General features: G+C 38.3%; 1 long non-coding RNA gene across 2 annotated transcripts in view; it reads left to right on the forward strand.

Moving 5' to 3' along the window:
- Positions 1-12,177, forward strand: part of LOC132352320 (uncharacterized) — a 31,572-nt gene extending 19,395 nt beyond the window's left edge. Inside the window, exons 2-4 of one of the 2 annotated variants that reach the window (XR_009498670.1) lie at positions 1,791-1,986; positions 2,200-2,367; positions 11,994-12,177. This is a non-coding gene — a long non-coding RNA (uncharacterized LOC132352320). Of the gene's footprint in view, positions 1-1,790; positions 1,987-2,199; positions 3,206-11,993 lie in introns of those variants that run through there. The other variant, XR_009498669.1, reaches the window with a different exon arrangement.
- The last annotated feature ends 6,924 nt before the right edge of the window (positions 12,178-19,101 follow it).

Raw genomic sequence — 19,101 nt, forward strand, 5'->3', positions numbered from 1 at the left:
TAATAACATGCTTAATTTGGGAAATGAAATAAAAACCTTATAGATAATCTTGGAGAGGCAGGGCTCTTGGCTCCTCCTCTGTGACACTAAAAAATAGCAATAGTGTGACAGTCAGAGACAGAACCCTTAGGAATTTAAACTGAAATAAGACCTTTACCCCACCTGGCCTGTCTTCTAACAGGACTCTGTTCATTGCTCTCCCGCGGTCACCAGTATGCAGATATTCTTCTGCCCTCTCTTCCTTTTCTTACCAAACAGGAGTAGCATGCACATTAATGTCAATTCTCCACCAGTTCATGAAAATAAGATTCTTTAGGGAATTCCCTGGTGGTCCAGTGGTTAGGACTCCACGCTTTCACTGCCGATCCCGGGTCGAGGAATTAAGAACCCGCCAGCCACGGGGCGCGGCCAAAAAAAAACCCATTGAATTAAAAAAAAGAAAAGAAGATTCTTTTATCCTAATGCTTCTGATCAAACATCATGGTGACCCATAGATTGTTTTTAGACCAAGACTGAATCAAAGTTTTATATTTATAATTTTTATTTCCACAATGTTCAATAAGTATGTGTTGATTGACTGAATGAGTATTTGGCCATTAATTAGCTCTGTAACCTTGGGCAAATTTCATTGAACTTTTCTGAGCCTCATTATCTTCATCTATACAATCGAGTTTGATTGATGTATTTTTCAAATGATTTTTAATAGTTTAAACCCTTTCTTCAAACAAAATCCTAGGCAGAACACAATATACAGGACAGAAAAAAAGTGGAGGTACTCTAGATAAAATAGGTGTGGGGGCCCTAAGACTCCTTGCTTCGCCTCCTCCTTCCCTACCCTCACTTCAGCTCTGAGCCCCAGGGCTCTGTGGGGCACCATCTAAAAATCCTCTGGACTAGGGAATTCCCTGGCAGTCCAGTGGTTAGGACTCCCCGCTTTCACTGCCAAGGGCCGGGCTCAATCCCTGGTCAGGGAACTAAGATCCCACAAGCCGCCCAGTGCCGCGAAAATATAAATAAATAAATAATAAAAAATTTTAAAATAAAAATAAAAATCCTCTGGGCTAGATGATTATATACATGACGTTGACTCCCAGACTGGTAAAGAAACTTACAGTCATGTAGGTCCTGAGATTCCCAGCCTTAGGAATTAAACAAGATAGAGCTACACAGGCAAATGAACATATGAATTTCTTTGCTTTGGGTCAACCAACAGCAGCTGATTATTTAATGCTAAGCAGAATTCAAAATTATATATAGTGTTGATAAATTAACAATGAACATGCTAACAGTGAACAATGAACATGGTAACATAAATTATAACAAATAACTTTCGGTAGATAAAATTTCTCAACGTATTATAAAAATGAGTGGGGGGTAATAAAAGGAATCCCTGGGGATTGAAAAGGTTGAGACTCATGATGAATTCCATTTTCTTCCTTTTCATACATATAAAATGAGGCAGAGAAAGATGAAATGGGCCGCCTAAGCTCCCACAGCTTACTTAGTGGCAGAACACAGCGCTTGCCATTTCCAGCCCACTGTTCTTTTCCGACCGTGTTGGATTTCTATGTAAGGTTAGACTTCCACCTTTATGTGTCTGGGATCTGTGGTCACACAGCTACAGAATGATAGAAAGTCCTCATTATCTCAGCATTCATTATCTGAATCCCTGACGTTTGAAGTTACGAAGGAGAGTAAAATTCATCATAACTTAGAAACGTTTGCTTATCAAATGACTGCTTATAAATACCCATCCCCATTAAACATTAACATCTATTCTCCCCTTCTAGGGTCAATTTCTTTGTCAAGTCTAGAGCTGATGACTGGATTTTTACACATATTTGACAATACAGTCCAAACACAATGGAAATCAACTACAAAGTGAAATTGCACGTCTCACGAAAGATAATTTTATGAGATTGATGAAAGAAGGCCAATGAGCTTAGTCCACAGTGAAAGAGGGGAAAAGACATTGACATTGAAGAGGTAAGCAAAGGCCTTGTTTAGGATTAAGATTAGGGATGGCCTTGTGGGTCTCAGTGCTTTTTGTTTTTATTCTGATTGGGATGGGGAACTGGGGGAGGCCTATAAGCAGGGCAAGTGACAATCAGATTTATCTCTAAAATTTTCATTTTGAAACTGGCAAATACACTAAAATACATGATTTTGCAACTGTATTTCTGTGATTTTATCCCATAGATGCAGCTCCACATGCATGAAATGACACCTGTATGAAGTTTTTCATTGTTGCATTATTTGTTCAGCGAAAGGTACCTGGTTAAATAAACGATGATATGATAAGCAGCGGGAAAAACAAATAAGGAAGATCTCTATGTGCTAATATGAAAAGAGCTTTAGGATGTATTGGTAAGTGAAAAAAAGCAAGATATAGAACACTGTAGAATAGTCTCTATAGTAGGCTACCTTTTATGTAATAAGGTGAGAGATATATTTGCATATGCCTGCATTTGCCTTAAAAATCCTAGAAGGATTAAAAAAAAAAGATACCAATGGAAATAAATATCATTAGAGAGTTGGAGTGAGGGATGCAGGAGTAGGTTATAGAGTTCTCTGGGCCTATCTTTTTATAGTGTGTTGAACTTCGAACCATGTAAATGTTGTACCTAATAAAAATGAATACATTTAAAAATCACTCTGGCTGCTCTGAGAGTAGTTGTAGAGACAAAGAGTAGAAGCTGGGAGACCATTAGGAAGGTGGTGAAGTTGGTTGGGCAGGTGTAGATGGTGGCTGGCTCTGGAAGGAAGCAGTGGAGGTGGTGAGAAGGAGTCAGGTTGGGGGTGCAGAGCCAGGTGGACTTGCTGATGGATTGGATGTCGCATGTGAGAGAAGAAAAAAAAAAAAGAAATCAAGGATAATTCCTAATATTTGTCTTGGGCAGCTGGAGGAGAGAAAATGGAGTAGAGGTGGGGAAGGGGCAGGGAAAATTGAGAACCAAGGGTCTGTTTTGGACTCGTGAAGACTGATATGTCTCTTGGATGTCCAAGTGGAAATGCCCACAACTAGAGAGAAACATCCAGAAGAATTAAGACAGCAGAGGTGTTTCTAAAGATGAGTTCAACTCCCCATGAGTTTTAACTAAAGGACTGAGAGACTGTGGGAAAATTAATAAAACCCTCAAGCATTTTGTTAAATGTCCATCTTCATTGTCATGCTGCACAAATAAAATACAAAGGAAAAATGTCACTTGTGCTATTATAAGATTTTGTTGGAAAAAATTATGTCCAAAAATTCCAGTCAGTCATTTGACTTGTTCTTAGTTCTAAGAGTAAGCCTGTAGTTATCATTATAGCCTACATTTTGGTAAATATAAAGTAAATATACTTTCACAATTTTTATTTCACTTTTCAAGATAAAACTCAAATCAAAGCTTTTTCACTATTGGGAATTCCCTGGAGGTCCAGTGGTTAGGACTTGGCACTTTCAGTGCTGGGGCCCAGGTTCAATTCCTGGTCAGGGAACTAAGATCTCCAAAGCTGAGCAGTATGGCCAATAAAAGAAAAAAGAAAGACAAACAAAAAATTTTTCACTATTTATTATGAAATGTAAGCAGCCTACCCTAAGTGGCCTTTTTAAAATTATTTTTTTAACTAATTAATTTATTAATTAATTAATTTATTTATTTGGTTGTACCAGGTCTTAGTTGTGGCAGGCGGGCTCCCTAGTTGCAGCTTGCCAGCTCCGTAGTTGCGGCACTCGGGCTCCTTAGTTGTGGCATTCAAACTCTTAGTTTCGGCATGAATGTGTGATCTAGTCCCCTGATCAGGGATCGAACCCAGGCCCCCTGCATTTGGAGTGCGGCGTCTTATCCACTGCGCCACCAGGGAAGTCCCTAAGTGGCCTTTTTAGTCTTCCAAATAAGATGGAAAAGTGACAGTCACAGAAACAGAGGGAAACAAATATAATTCAAATTTTTCTCTTGGATACTAAGTTCACTTCTTTATTAACAGAATAACTTACTACATAACCTGGATTGATAACAGGGCAAGAGGTGGAGAGTAACAATTACTCCTACTTTACCATTCTCGAAGTCAAATAAATACTTTTTGATTAAAATGCAGAACTGCTTTCTTAAGAATTCTACCTTCAACTATTAATTTGCCTCTCATGTTTTACCTGAGCAGGACAGAGTTGAGAAATGTTCCACTGTTAATAGAAGTCAGGGTATTACTGTCTGTAGTGTTTGCTGCAATGCCCAGTATCTTAAAAATTTCAGGCTGCCAAAACTAATTACCACTGTGGCTTAAACAACAAACATTTATCTCTCAGGTTTCTGGAGGCTGGAAGTCTGAGATCAGGGTGTCAGCATGGCCAGGTACAGGTGAGAGCTCTCTTCCTGGTTACGTTCTCACATGGCCTTTCCTTGGTTCGTTCACACAGAGAGAGATCTCATGTGTCTCCTCCTCTTCTTATAAAGGCATTAATCCCATGATGGGGGCTTCACCCTCATGACCTAATCTAACCCTAACTACCTCCCAGATGTCCCACCTCCAAGTGCCATCACATTGGGAATTATGGTTTTGACATACGAATTTGGAAAAGGGGGGACACAAACATTCAGTCCATAGTACCCAGCCTAGATCCCCCTTCAGGTTGGAGACCCCCAGGTGCCGGAAGTGTTGGCTGCTGATGGCTTTCAGCTGAGTCCTCTCAAGGACTTGCCTGAAGGAAGCAGCCTTCCTTAAGGTTAGGCCCCTTTCCAAAGGGGTGAGTGATAGGTACAAGTGGAAGAGAGTACAAAGATCCAGCCCTCTTGCCTCAATATGAGACAACTCGGATGAGCCATCCCACCTCCTGAGCTTCCCATGAGGTCAACTGAGCCCAAACTTCTGCCCCTGTCCTGTTCCCCTGGCTCCCTTATAGGTGTTGTTCCCAATAGACTTCCCACCCACAAATCTCTGTCTCAGAGTCTATTTCCTGGTGCCCAACCTAAGACACCAGGAGACCTCATTAACCGCATAGTCAAATAATAAATAACCAAATCATGCAAATTTCTCTACATTTTGTGTAGGTTAAGGCACAGCATATAAAAGGTAAATGTAGTGGAAAATGCCCAGAGTAACGAGTGCGCTATTGGACTATCCCAGGGCTCGCTTTATGCACTTTGCACATATCATACACACATTTGTGGGAGGAAAAAACTCTCCCTTACGTCTGTTTGGTCCCATATCTTTTTGTCTGTCACAAAGAGTAGTCTCTTTGCTTATTATAACTGACCTCTGAATGCGTTAAATAAGAGAACCAAGTTTTGCTCCCATTCTGCTAGAATTTATTTTTGTTTTTTAAGGATGCATAACAACAGTCAGTCCAATTTCAGTCTGCATATTCTTGGAAGAAGTGAGGAGTAAATCACGAAATGAAATAGCCAGCTTGGCAGCTCTCCTTAAGAATTCCCCAGCAGGGGTTTTGTGGCTGCATCTAAAAAAAACAGGCCTTTGTTGCTGAGTTGATTTATCATACACATAACAATTCCCAGATCATAGATTCTTTTTGCTAATTCGTTTCCGTCATTGTAATTTATTTAGCCTTCACCTTTCAAGATCCTTTATGACCATTAGTACAATTTTTAAAATAGCATCGTGCAGGTGGGATTTCACAAAGAGCATTCAGACGCTTCTCTCCCTTTCAGGTCAGCGTTTAGTGAAGTCCAGAGGATTTTTTTTTTTTTTCATAGAACCCATGTAGCCTAACTTATATTCAGAGATATAGTCACAAAGAGACTCTGTCTTCAGGACTCTTATTTTTTAATAGTTATTTCTCCATTTATTTCCTTTTAGATTTTTGAATTTTGTCATTCTTTGTTAACCATCATTTTATTACATAATTACAGAGAAGATGGAAATGGGATAAATGAAAAAGTGTCCATAATCCTGTCACCAGAACAAACCAGAATCAACATTGGTGGTTTATTTTCTTTCAGACTTTTGCCAAAATAGTGTATATAGTAGCATTTACAATTTTTATAAAATATACTCATGCCATGTTATAATTTAACTTACCAATATGTAATAAATATTGTCCATGTCAATAAATACACCATTAAAATATTGCATAGATGCACACTATTTTATAGTATGGGCATATCATAACTTCTTTAATCAATATCCTGCTATGAAACATTTATATTATTTCCTTTTTTATTACTTTTATAAACAATGTGTAAGGGACATCCTTGCAAATAAATCTTTGTACAAATAACTGGCTACTTCCCTAGGACAAATTCTTTTTTTGTATTTCCCTAGGACAAATTCTTAGATGTAGAATTTCTGCATCAAAGAGTAGTTACATATTTAAGATTTTTGAAAACGCTTATTGCTAAATTGTTTCAATTTATATTCCCACCAACAGTGGTTGAGAATGCTCTTTACCACACTCTTGTCACCCTGAGTATATAATTCTTTTTCATCTTTGCTGATCTAATGATGAAAAATAGGATCTTGTTTTTAGTTGCATTTGTTTGATTTCTAGTGAGACTGAATTTAAAAAAAAATGTTTATTGACCATGTACATTGCTTCCTCTGTGAAATGTCTGTTCATGTCCTCTGAACATAAGATACTGACTTCGAATATTTATATTATTGAGTTTTAATAGCCCTGTCTATATATTTATCATACATCTGTGTGTATTCTACATTTAGAACTATATATACTCTAACAAGTTTTCATCCGGTTTGTCTTAACTTTAAATTTAATTTTCTGGGCATAAAGATTTTTTTTAAGTAGTCAAATGTATCAATTTTTTTCTTTATAATTCTGCCTATATTACAATGCTAAAAAGAAAGACATTCTGTACCCAAGATTATATAAATAATCTAAGAGAAACTGTATTTTCTCCTAGTAATTAACGGATTCATTAGAAACTTTTGTTACATTTAAATCTTTAACCTACTAAACTTTTGATTGTATCTGTGAGGTAGGAGTCTAACTTTATTTTTTTTTCCTATTGTTTAGGCAATTATCCCAAACTTATAAAATAATCCATCCTTTCTCTTTTCAACTGAAATGCTGTCATTGATACACGCTAAATTTGTAAATAACTTTAAATCTGCTTCTGCACTTTTCATTCTGATTGGTTGTTCTGTCTGTGAGTCCTATGCCTATACTATACGTTTAATCAGTATTGTTTTATAATGTGTTTTGGTATCTGATATGACCCTTATCTCCTCTGTATGTTTTTTTTTTTTAAGTATTTATTTATTTATTTATGGCTGTGCTGGGTCTTCGTTTCTGTGCGAGGGCTTTCTCTAGTTGTGGCAAGCGGGGGCCCCTCTTCATCGCGGTGCGCGGGCCTCTCACTATCGCGGCCTCTCTTGTTGCGGAGCACAGGCTCCAGACGCGCAGGCTCAGTAGTTGTGGCTCACGGGCCTAGTTGTTCCGCGGCATGTGGGATCTTCCCAGACCAGGGCTCGAACCCGTGTCCCCTGCATTAGCAGGCAGATTCTCAACCACTGCGCCACTAGGGAAGCCCTCCTCTGTATGTTTTTTAAAGACTATATTATCTTTAATGTTACCTCTTCTCTTTTTCAGAATGTCCATTATTTTTACATATGTATTCTTCCATATATACAGATCTTCCTCGACTTACGATGGGGTTACATCCCAATAAACCCATCATAAATTGAAAATACTGGGGCTTCCCTGGTGGCGCAGTGGTTGAGAATCTGCCTGCCAATGCAGGGGACACGGGTTCGAGCCCTGGTCTGGGAAGATCCCACATGCCGCGGAGCAACTAGGCCCGTGAGCCACAACTACTGAGTCTGCGCGCCTGGAGCCTGTGCTCCGCAACAAGAGAGGCCGCGATAGTGAGAGGCCCGCGCACCGCGATGAAGAGTGGCCCCCGCTTGCCACAACTAGAGAAAGCCTTCGCACAGAAACGAAGACCCAACACAGACAAAAATAAATTAATTAATTAATCAATTTAAAAAAAAAAGGTGTCTCTCAAATTAAAAAAAAAAAAATTTGAAAATACTGTTAAGTCAAAAGTGCGTTTAAAAAAAAAAAAAAAGTGCGTTTAACGCACCTACCCACTGAACATCGTGGCTTAGCCTAGCCTACCTTACACGTGCTCAGAACACTTGCATTAGCCTACAGTTGGGCAAAATCATCTAATACAAAGCCTATATTTATAATAAAGTGTGGAATATAGCATTAATTTATTGACTATTGTCCTGAAAGTAAAAAACAGAATGGTTGTCTGGGTATAGAACGCTTGTAAGTGTATTGTGATCACGAGGCTGGCTGGGAGCTGCAGCTCGCTGCCCAGCATCATGATAAAGGATCGCTAGCCTGGGAAAAGAGTAAAGTTCAAAATTCTAAGCATGGTTTCTACTGAATGCTTATTGCTTTTGCACTTTCATAAAGTCGAAAAAATTGTAAGTCGAACCACCCTATGTCGGGGACGATCTATACTTATAGAGAAGTTTTCGGTTCACAGCAAAACTAAGAGGAAGGTACAGAGAGATCCCATAAATCCCCTGCCCCCGCACATTATCAGCATCCCCACAAGAGTGGTACTTTTGTTACAATGGATGAACTTACATTGACTTATTTCTTCCATATATATTTTTATACTATACTATATTGTATATTCTTTCATATATTTTAAAATATTTATTTATTTATTTGGCTGCCCTGGGTCTTAGTTGTGGCACACGGGATCTTTTTTAGTTGCAGCATGCGGACCCTTAGTTGCGGCATGTGGGATCTAGTTCCCCGACCAGGGATTGAACCTGGGCCCCCTGCATTGGGAGCGTGGAGTCCTAGCCATCCTAGCCACTGGACCACCAGGGAAGTCCCTCTTTCATATATTTTTATACTACTTTTGACACATCCTCCTCAAAAAAAATCCTTTGGAATACTATTAAATTTATATGTGAATTTAGGAAGAATTTACTTTTCACAATATTTCAAAATATCTGGAAACATGCCCTAAACATTTATTTAGGTCTTTGATTATGACCCTAGATCAGGATTTGTAGATTCCTTACATAGGCCTAAGATATTTCATGTCAAGTTCATTCTTTTCTTTTTTTAAATAAATTTATTTTATTTATTTATTTTTGGCTGTGTTGGATCTTCGTTGCTGTGCGCGGGCTTTCTCTAGTTGCGGTGAGCGGGGGCTACTCTTTGTTGCGGTGCGCGGACTTCTCATTGCGGTGGCTTCTCCTGTTGCGGAGCACGGGCTCTAGGCGTGTGAGCTCAGTAGTTGTGGCTCACGGACTCTAGAGTGCAGGCTCAGTAGTTGTGGCGCACGGGCTTAGTTGCTCCGTGGCATGTGGGATCTTCCCGGACCAGGGCTCAAACCCATGTCCCCTGCATTGGCAGGCAGATTCTCCACCACTGCGCCACCAGGGAAGCCTGTCAAGTTCATTCTTAATGCTCTTATTGTTCAATGGGATATTTTTTCATTATACTTCCTCACTCTTACCAAGCCTATTGACAGTTTTATAGACATATTATTCTCGTACTATAAAATTCATTCTTTTAAAGTGTACATTTCAGTGGTTTTTTAGTATGTTCACAAGGTAGTGCAACTATCAACACCATCTACTTTAGAACATCTTTATCACCCTCCAAAGAAACCCAAACCCATTAGCAATCGCTCCTATTTTCTCTTCCCCACAGCTGTCTCTTCATTAGTTGTTTCTAATCTGTAATCTTCATAATAAAATTTTAATTGTAAGTATAGCTTTCTTGAGTTCTGTGAGGCATTCCAGTGAATTATTGGACTTAAGGGGGTCATGGAAAGCCCTGAATTTATAGCCAGTTGGTCAGAAGTATGGGTGGCCTGGGACCTCCAAAGTGGATCTGACATCTGAAGTAAGGACAGTCCTGTGGGAGTCGTGCCCTTTACCTTGTGGGGTCTGCATTAACCCTGGATGGCCAAGATTGAATCTCAGAATATCCACTTGGGGTTGAAATGCAACAAGCTTCTTTTCGTGTGCTTTTTGACCATTTGTAGACATTTGTCTCCCTTCTCCTTGGGGTATTTGTTGCAAGACCCCCAGTGGATGCCTGAAACCTTGGATAGTACCAAACCCTATATATACTATGTTTTTCCTGTACATACATATTTATGATAAAGTTTCATTTACAAATCAGGCACTGTAAGAGATTAACAACAATAATAACAAAATAGAACAATTATAACAATATACTGTAATGAAAGTTTTGTGAATGTGGTCTCTCTCTCAAATTTAATGTCTTTTTTTGTATTAACTAAGCACTTATCATGCACTGTGACCTCAACTTTTGCAGTTTGAGGTGCAACAGCAAAGCTAGCACAGATTTCTTTTTCCTTCTTCACAATTTCAAGGATAGAAGATTTGTTCTTACCCTAGATCTTAGCAACCTCAGCATACAATTCTTTTTCTTTCCGTATTAAGCCAAGAACTTTCACCTTTTCACTTAAAGGAAGCACTTTACAGCTTCTCTTTGGCATTTCCTAATTGTCAGCATCACTACTCTTGCACTTTGGGGCCATTATTAGGTAAAATAAGAGTCGCTTGAACACAAGCACTTCGATAAACTACAGTCAATCTGATAACTGAGAAGGCTACTAAGTCTAAGTGACTAATGGGCAGGATACATTGGACTCAGGGATGATCCCAGGTGGGATGAAGCAGGACAGAGCAAGATTTCATCACACTATTCTGAATGGCACATAATTTAAAACTTATGAATTGTTTATTTCTAGAATTTTCCATTTAATATTTTTGACCACAGTTTACTACAACCATAGAAAGTGAAATCATGGGCAAAGGGGGACTACATATCTTTTTTGGAGAAAAATCTGTTCAAGTCTTTTGCCCATTTTTAATTGGGTTTTTTTTTTTTTTACTGTTGAGTTTTAAGAGTTTATTAAATAATATATTCCGAATATCAAATGAATCAGATATGTAATTTGCAAATATTTTGTTCCATTCTGTGTGTTTTCTTTTCACTTTCTCTATGGTGTCCTTCGAAGTTTTTAATTTTGATGAATTCTCATCTATCTATTTTTTATTTTGTCATATCTTAGAAACCATTGCCTAACTCAAGGTCACAAAAATTTACTACTACATTTTCTTCTAAGAGTTCTGCAGTTTTAGGTCATATTTTTAGAACTATGATCCATTTTCAGTTAATTTTGGTGTATTGTGTGAGGTAGCAGTCCAGTTTTATTGCTTTGCACGTGGATATCTAGTTGTTCCTAGTCTATTGATTTTAAACATCTTGTAACTATCCACCTAACATTATTTCTAGTAGATTTAATAGATTTCTCTTTTTTTTTCAAGTAATAATACCATGTTCAAATGATAACTTTGCTTTTTCCTTGACAGTATTTGTACTTATTATTTTGTCTTCTCAGATATTTTTTTAAAACGGGATAATCACATCATTTTCATATTTTTCTTCATTTTAAAGGGAATGTTTCTGCAGAAACAGACTCACAGACATAGAGAACAGACTTATGGTTGCCCAGCAAGAGGAGGATGGGGGAGGGATGGATTGGGAGTTTGGGATTAGTAGATGCAAACTATTATATATAGGATGGATAAACAACAAGGTCCTACTGTATAGCACCGGGAACTAGATTCAATATCTTGTGATAAACCATAATGAAAAAGAATATGAAAAAAGAATGTATATGTATGTATAACTGAACCACTTTGCTGTACAGCAGAAATTAACACAACATTGTAAATCAAGTATACTTTAATAAATTTTTTTTTAAAAGGGAATGTTTCTAGAGTTTTGCCACCGCTGAGTATGGCACTTCAAAGTAATAAATGCTTTCCAGTATCTGCTACTGTATCTATATTTTGCTGTTACTGATATAAGCTGAGGAGATATGATTTTGCTGTAAAACCTCTTTAAATTATGTTTTAAGAATATATTGTTATAATTTCTACTAGATGGAGTCTCCTTTAACAATTTTTTTTTTTTGCTATAACCTTTGGTTAAAATGATTTTGTATTTTTTTGTCTTGAAGGTAACATTTATTGAGACTTGACTGTGTACCAGGCACTGTGCTATGGGTTTACACACAAGACTTGTTGAATCTTCACAACTACCCTGTGAAGTGTGTGTGTCCAAGGACACTCAGCTGGAATGTAACATAACTGAGATTTCTACCTGGTTATCTGCTGTCTGACCATGGGGACTTCATTCTTTTCCTCCTTGATTGAGGTATAATTGACATATAACATTATATTAGTTTCAGGTGTACAACATAATGATTTGCTATATGTATATATTGTACTGATCACCACTGTAATTCTAGTTAACATCCATCACCACACATAGTTACGAAATTCTTTCCTTGTGACAAGAACTTTGAAGATCTATTCTCTTAGGAACTTTCAAATGTGCAATACAGTCACCATGCTATTAACTAACAGTCACCGTGCTATCTATTACATCTCCAGGACTTATTTATTTTATAATGGAAGTTTGTCCCTTTTGACCACCTTCACCCATTTCGCCCACCCCCCCAGCACCCACTTCTGGCAGCAAACAATCTGTCCTCTGTATCTATGAGTTCTTTTTTTTTTTTTTTTTAGATTCCACATATAAGTGAGATCATACAGTATTTGTCTAACAACCATTTTGGGGAAATATTTTCCCAAAACAATATTTATCAAGAGGAGTTTATTATTCTAATCAGAAAAAATAAGTTCATCATAAAGGATGTGATGTTTTTGACTATATAAGGAGAGAATTAATATCTTTTAATCTGAAATAGTCTTACTGTAAAAGTAAATCAATTAATGAACTAGAATAGATAATTCACAAATACTGTATAGATTTCAAAAGATAGAAAATAATATATACAGTGGAATAAAACCTCCTTTTCACCCCTGTTTCCTAGCTACCACATTCTTCTCCCTGCAAGCAACTACTATATTCTATAAAAGAGCAGGATTCGTTTTTAAATAAAAGCAATACATACCTATATAACACATACACATATACATATACACACGTATAAAGTATATGCAAAATATATCAAATGTTTACGCAAGAAAAACAATGTGCTGAGCAGTCCTAAGGAATGAGATGGAACGCAAAGACTTGATAAAGAGTCTGTTCACAAAAAAGAGAGAGAAGTAGCTGAGAAAACTCTTTGGTATTTTTCCAATATTGTCAGTTACCAGTTTACCTAAACTCCAAATCCGTTTTCTCACCAAGTTACAGCAAAGGATAAATCTAGAATCCGCGCCACATTAACTGCATTAAATATAAATGTCCACCACCTCAGCTTTCCCTACCTCAGATGGCAAATAAGATAGGAACCAAGCATTCCCGAGAGGCGACAGAGATCCAGAGTGCAAAAGGACAAATCAAATTTCCAAAATGTACTAAACCTCTTCACTTACATGGAAGAAGCCTAAATAAATCAAAATCATGGCACAAAAATAACTTAGCCTTGAATAATTTTGTATTAGGTTGTAAACAACTCTGAATAGTCATTCGGAGCCATGGTGTGTAAAGGGGGAGAGCTGTCTGTTAGGTGCAGGCGGCACCTTTAGTCTAGCCTGTGTGATGTAGTCCAGCCTCTGGACTGATAAAGCTTGAGGCAGTGGAGGGAGATGGGGAGGGCAGCAGTGGGGGCTGGGAGGCAGAAGGGGAGGGGGAGGTGCTGATTCAAGCAAACCAAACTCACAGAAGACTGATTTATAAACAGAAATGCCATCTGTTCATTAACCATATAGACCACAAGCAGACCACGTGGACCATCGTTACTTCACAGCATCACTCTCCAGTCAAAGTTTCCCGACGTCTTCCCTGTCTCTCCATCTCTTAGCGTGGGCGTTTCTGTGGGTGGCTGGGAGGTAATAGTAATATACTGTGGCCGTCACCTGCACAGGTTCTGAGTCCCACGGCCTTAGTTTCAATCCAGGCCTGGCCCTTTGCCAGCTGTATAACCTCAAGTGCTTATTTAACTTCTCTCTTCCTGTGAAAATGGGAATGATAACAGTACCTACTTCAGCAAGTCATTGTAAAGATTAAATGAACTAATTCATGTTGAACATTTAGCACTGTGCCTAGTACATGTAGAACACTCCAAAAATGTTAGCCATTAGTATTAAGGCTACTCCTGTCTACTTCTGTTGTTTTGTAGTTGTTTCTGCTCACAGAGAACAAACTATTTTTAACTCTTTGCCCAAATTAAGGAAAGGGAAAGAGGAAGTTAAATGAGAGACCAGCTTGACTCGATGGTGAAAAGTCTGAGATGAATTCAGTGTTTCAAAGAAATGCAATTGTATTGCTTTCAAATTTGAATTACAACCCTAAATAACACGGAGAATAAGGAAATAAATAAGGTAAAATTTTTTGCCTTTTATTTATTTATTTATTTTGCCTTTTATTTATTTTAATCGAAGTATAACTGATTTATGATGTTGTGTTAGTTTCAGGTATATGGCAAAGTGTTTCAGTTATACATACATATGTATCTATTTTTTTTCCAGATTCTTTTCCCTTATAGGTTATTGAAGTAAAGTTTTAAAAGGTGAAATAAGTAAAAAAAAAGAGAGAACTTAATGTAACAATGCAGTGTGTAGTAAACAAGTATTTCTGGAGTGTCCAGTATGTACCCAGCTAGTCTTCCTCTTTTTAGCCTTCCCTTTCTTAAATCGATTTGCAACACAGCAGCCAAAATAATCTTTTAAGGACTTAAGTCAGACCATGTCATTTTCTGTTCAAAATCTTCCAAAGGCTCCCCACCTCATTCATAGTAAAAGGCAACATCTTCACAATGCCCTCCAAGGCCTTATATAATCTGCTCACCCCAATCCTACTTAACTTAAGTAGGGTTGAGTAGGGTTAACCCTACTCAAGGGGTTAATTTATGATTTAACCCCTTCACCCCTTCTGGCCTACTCACTCTTCACAGGCCACATGGGACTCTTTGCTGTCCCTTAACTATGCCAGGTACTCCTGCCCCAGGGCCTTTGCACTGGTAGTTCCTTCTGCATGGAGTCCTCTTCTTCAAAGTCACGTTTCCTTTACCACCTTACAAAAACACCACCTTTCCCGACCCTCCTACTTAAAACTGTAACTTCTTCCCCAACCCCACCACTCTCTAATCGCCTTCCCTGCTCTGTTTTCTTTATAGTGTTTCTCTATATATTTATTGATGTATTTTGTTTATAATCTATCTCACTCGCCTTCCTTTTGATATAAATTCCACAGGACAGGGATTTTTGTATGTTTTGTTTATTGCTACATCATTAATCCTTAACTTAGTGATAGCACTATTAGCTGAATGGATAAATGGTCATCTCATATGTCATCTCATTTATATCTTTTGGTGAAGGTCTGGTTTTCATAATAATATATCACTAAAAGATAGCCATTCTTATAATTAAGTATTTTTATATTCAACAATTGCTGTTTCCTGAAATTAAAAATGGACTGAAGGTATCTTTAAGCTCTTGAAGCTGGAATTTGAAAAACACTGTTTATTTTAAAGTGTGGATGTCCTTTAAAAGCATCTTATGTAAGATTGAAATTCAGAGGAAGAAGCTGTTTTTAACTTCTTACTCAATATGAATGACACGTATCACTTCTGAATTAAAAGAAATTATGAATTTTCACATAAATTTAAGTTGGCCTTTTCTAATTTTAGTATCAATTCTCCAACCCTTAAATATGATTTTTAGATTTGTCCACATGGTGCATGACAGCAGAAGTGTGGGCCTGGACGTCCCTGCTTCCGCTTTGCTGGAGATAAGGCCTGCCTACTGAATTTCTGGTTTCCATTACAGCTGATGACATGAAAGAAATGCTTGTAAGAACGAGAATGTTTGGTTCCAGGCTGTAGCCTAACTTAATAGTGTACTTGAAAAAGAAAAGTTGATGATTCATTCCAAAACCCCTGGGGAGGGAGGGGTGATTGTAAACAAATTGGAAAGGGGCAAGAAAACCTAATATGAAACCATTGCAGCAATCTTCAACAACAACCAAAAAAGTCTTGTCTAAACTTGATCAAATGCTGGTTTTTTTCCAGAATGATTTTAACTGAGGAAAGGATGTTTGATTCAAAACCCTTTTCCCTCTGCTCTGATTTGGGGAGGGGGAGGTGGTAACCATATTAACTTTTGATAATTTCAGATAATGTGAAGTATTTGGATGTAAGATTACCCTGAGGTTTTCATAATTGTGGTTTTTCTCAAACCGTTACATGCGATTGTAATGTTGTTATGGGCCAGAACCCTAGGCAAATTTTTACGGAAGAAGGAAGAGACATTTTTTAAAAATAGAAACCAAGACTGAAGACACATCAGACATCTAAGTAGGTGGAGTAGACAGCTGCCATGGGCGAGACCCCAAAACCCCTCCCACCGCTTGCTTGTTGATGCCTGAAACTTTGAAAACCAGGAATTCATTTTCTTGGATCAAGACTTCATCTATTAAAATACTCACATCCCTGCTCAGGATCACACGATAAACTCTCTGGGCCTTATTTATACTGACGATAACGTCCTCACTGATTCCAGATCCAACAGGCTTTTCCAACTGGGTGGAGAGAAAGCAAAGGGATCCTGGCTCTTTGGAGATGAGGCTGAATGTGTGATGGCGGGGAGGGGGCAGCGCCTCCCTTGGAGGAAAATATGGAAGATCACCAAGAGGTGAAGAAGCACAGAAAAGGGATTTAGAGACTTTTTCCTCTGTGGGAACCATTTTTAGCCATCCTTCCCTCCCTGAATACCAGAGGAAGGAAAGGTCGATATGGGGACATGGTGTGAAGAAATCAGGGACACTTGAGTCTCCAGAAATCTCACCACCGCCAGGATTATCACAGCAGTTAATCCTTCAGTATGAGCCCAGACGACTTGCTTACCTTAAATGATAATTTTAAAAGGTACTCTATAAAATACTTCTGAGTGGGGGAATTCACCTCTCCCACAGTTTATTGTTGTTGTTTTCATTATTTTATTTACTTATTTATTTTTTGGCAGGGCCACACAGCATGTGGGCTCTTAGTTCCTCAACCAGGGTTGACACCCGTGCCCCCTCCAGTGGAAGCTCAGAGTCTTAACCACTGGACCTCCAGGGAAGTCCCTCTCCCACTGTTTTTTAAAGGAGTAAAATAGGTGCTGCTGTGTAAAAATGACCCCAGGCTTGCGGTCACCTGTCTGACTTTTCCAATTAACGTTACTGGCTACATGGTCACCACTGAGATAACAGTGATTTTCTATTTTCATTTCTCACCATTTAACTTAGTTATTTCCTTTCATGTAACTTTCAGAACAATTTAGTACCTAGGAAGGGTCAAAAGGAGATTTTATAAAGTTTGGCTTATTATGTCATTTTCATTTTTATTAACTTTTTTATTGAAGTAGATAGAGTTCATCTACAATGTTATATTAGTTTCAGGTGTAAGGCATAGTGATTCTGTATTTTTGCAGATTATATCCCATTATAAATTATTACAAGATAATGTCCATAATTCCCTGTGCTATACAATACATCCTTGTTGCTTATCTGTTTTATACACAGTGGTTTTTATCTGTTAATCCCATACTCCAAATTTGTCCCTCTCTCCCTCTCCTCCCCTTTGGTAACCACAAGTTTGTTTTCTATGTCTGTCAGTCTGATTCTGTTTTGCTATTATGCCATTTTGAAGTCATAATTTGTACTGCAGTACACGTCTTTGCTTCTTTAAAAGCTATGGCACGACTGTTCAAAAAGAGTCCTCTCATCGTGGAAAGATTACCAGGTTTCTTCATCATCATTAGTTTCTTACCACACATTGCACACATATTACATAGCAGATCCTGGGCTGGGTGCTGAGGCCACAGAGCTGCAATCCACCTTCTTGACCTCTGTTTACTTAGACTAGTCAGCAGAGGAGACAGACAAATCACCATCTGCTAAGAACACAACAGAAGTTTGCACAGGGGCTGGGGAAGTTTCCTCGCCCATCCTGGAATGTCAGGAAAGTTTTCTGTGGGGATGTAGTGTCTGAGCTGAGAGTTTTAAGGATATGAATAATGGTAGGAATTAAGCAGGTGAAGAAGCGGCAGAGGAGTGTTCCAGGAAGAGGGAACAGCATAGCAAAGAAAGAGTGAAGAGAAAATTCTACCTTCCTATCTGTCTTCGCCTCTCTAGGACGAGGCCGAACTCTTACTCATCACTGCATCTCTGGTGTCTGCCCGGCATGTCATAAGTATTCATGAATATTTGTTGAACTTAAATGAACTGAACTGCAAAATCTTTATTGCTGGCAATAGGATTGTGGCCAAAATAGAAGTTCCTGTTCTCGTGGTGTATATGTTCTAGACAGGCATTACTATGAGTTAACATTTACTAAGCATTTCCTACCTGCCAGGTACTGTCCAAAAGCTTTATGTATTCGCTCATGCCATCTTCACAAAAAGACTTTAAATAGGTATAATAATATTATCCCAATGTTACTGTTGAGGACACAGAGAAGTTAAGAAACTTGTCCAAGCTTACCCAGCTTGTGGGTGGTGGAGCTGGAATTCAAAGCTGGGAGATCATGGCTTCCAGAGTGAGTCTTAACCTCTACAGTTAGCATTTCAAGAATTTTTAAATGCCTTTTCAGTCTTCTTTTTGGAAAACAAAATAAAAAGAAATTCTAAATGTCCATTCTCCTTCCATCCCTTTGCTCTTTATTGACCAAAGACTTAATTATTTGGCATAAACATGTAAGAATAGTGGACATTTTGAAAAGCAAGAGTAGGGTTAAAATGAAAGGTAATATGGTCTTTAAAAAACAAGTAAAGAGGGGATAACGGTCATATCAGATATCAAAATGCATTTAGAATTATAGTGATTAAAATATAGGCATGGTGACTATAGTTAATAATGCTCTATTGTATATTCAAAAGTTGCTAAGAGAGTAGATATTAAAAGTTCTCATCACAAGAAAAAGAATTTGGGCCTTCCCTGGCGCTTCCAATGCAGAGGGTGTGGGTTCAATCCCTGGTTGGGGAACTAAGATCCCACATGCCACAGGGCAACTAAGCCCATGCGCCACAACTACTGAGCCTGAGTGCCGCAAACTACAGAGCCCACGCGCTACAGAGCCCACGTGCCACAACTAGAGAAGAAAACCCGCTCTCCAC

This window comes from Balaenoptera ricei, chromosome 18, assembly GCF_028023285.1.
Source record: "Balaenoptera ricei isolate mBalRic1 chromosome 18, mBalRic1.hap2, whole genome shotgun sequence".
In the NCBI taxonomy this organism is placed as follows: Eukaryota; Metazoa; Chordata; class Mammalia; order Artiodactyla; family Balaenopteridae; genus Balaenoptera; species Balaenoptera ricei.